This window comes from Amia ocellicauda, assembly GCF_036373705.1.
Source record: "Amia ocellicauda isolate fAmiCal2 chromosome 11 unlocalized genomic scaffold, fAmiCal2.hap1 SUPER_11_unloc_2, whole genome shotgun sequence".
In the NCBI taxonomy this organism is placed as follows: Eukaryota; Metazoa; Chordata; class Actinopteri; order Amiiformes; family Amiidae; genus Amia; species Amia ocellicauda.
Window position 1 is genome coordinate 863,708 of NW_027102660.1, and position 1,157 is coordinate 864,864.

General features: G+C 46.7%; 1 non-coding gene across 1 annotated transcript; it reads right to left on the minus strand.

Annotated features, from left to right (window-relative positions):
* Positions 1–586: 586 nt before the first annotated feature.
* trnav-cac (transfer RNA valine (anticodon CAC)) lies at positions 587–659 on the minus strand. The gene has a single exon. It is a non-coding gene; the product is annotated as a tRNA-Val (tRNA).
* Between the last annotated feature and the right edge of the window lie 498 nt (positions 660–1,157).

Sequence of the window (1,157 nt, forward strand, 5' to 3'; positions counted from 1 at the left end):
GAATACTGCAGCGGTTACACCCTGTATGGTTTCAACCTGACCCCTGACGAAGAGTGTGGACAACATATTTCACTGATGAAGACGGGCAATATGCGTTTGGAGATGCGTTTCAAGCAGCCTCTACCACACACTGTAAATATGGTCGTGTATGCTGTGTTTGACAACATTATTGAGGTGAATCAGAGGAGAAACGTTCCGTATGATTATTATTAAAATGAACACCAGAGAGCTCAACCACATCATGAATGCCCTGGCCGGCTCACGGAAACTGTTTCAAGGAGTCTACGCCTGCGATCAGCTGCCTAAATTTAAGATCAAGAATTTACCTGCAATGTACATAATCAACACACACCCTAAAAATATGCCCGGAGAACATTGGCTGGCTATTTATCTAAGGGAGGACCACCGTGGTGAATTTTTTGATTCCTATGCAAACCCCCCGGATTTCAGACCTTTCCCTCAGAAGATCAATAACTTTCTGCTCAACAACTGTCAAGAAACCATTTACAGCGGTCGTCAAGTACAAAGTCTTCAGACCTTCACTTGTGGTCAGCACTGTGTGCACTAGCACGCATGCACCGCGGGTTGTTTCCGCCCGGTTTCGAACCAGGGACCTTTCGCGTGTGAGGCGAACGTGATAGCCACTACACTACGGAAACCGACCTGTCCTGGTGTTTCGAATGGCTCCCATCGAAGCCGGCTGGTAAAACGCGCACAGGCGTTTCCCGTGGGCCAGCCTGTGAGATAAAGGTTTCTACACTCACCTAAAGGATTATTAGGAACACCTGTTCAATAACCAACCAATCATATGGCAGTTGCTTCAATGCATTTAGGGGTGTGGTCCTGGTCAAGACAATCTCCTGAACTCCAAACTGAAAGTCTGAATGGGAAAGAAAGGTGATTTAAGCAATTTTGAGCGTGGCATGGTTGTTGGTGCCAGACGGGCTGGTCTGAGTATTTCACAATCTGCTCAGTTACTGGGATTTTCACGCACAACCATTTCTAGGGTTTACAAAGAATGGTGTGAAAAGGGAAAAACATCCAGTATGCGGCAGTCCTGTGGGCGAAAATGCCTTGTTGATGCTAGAGGTCAGAGGAGAATGGGCCGACTGATTCAAGCTGATAGAAGAGCAACTTTGACTGAAATAACCACTCGT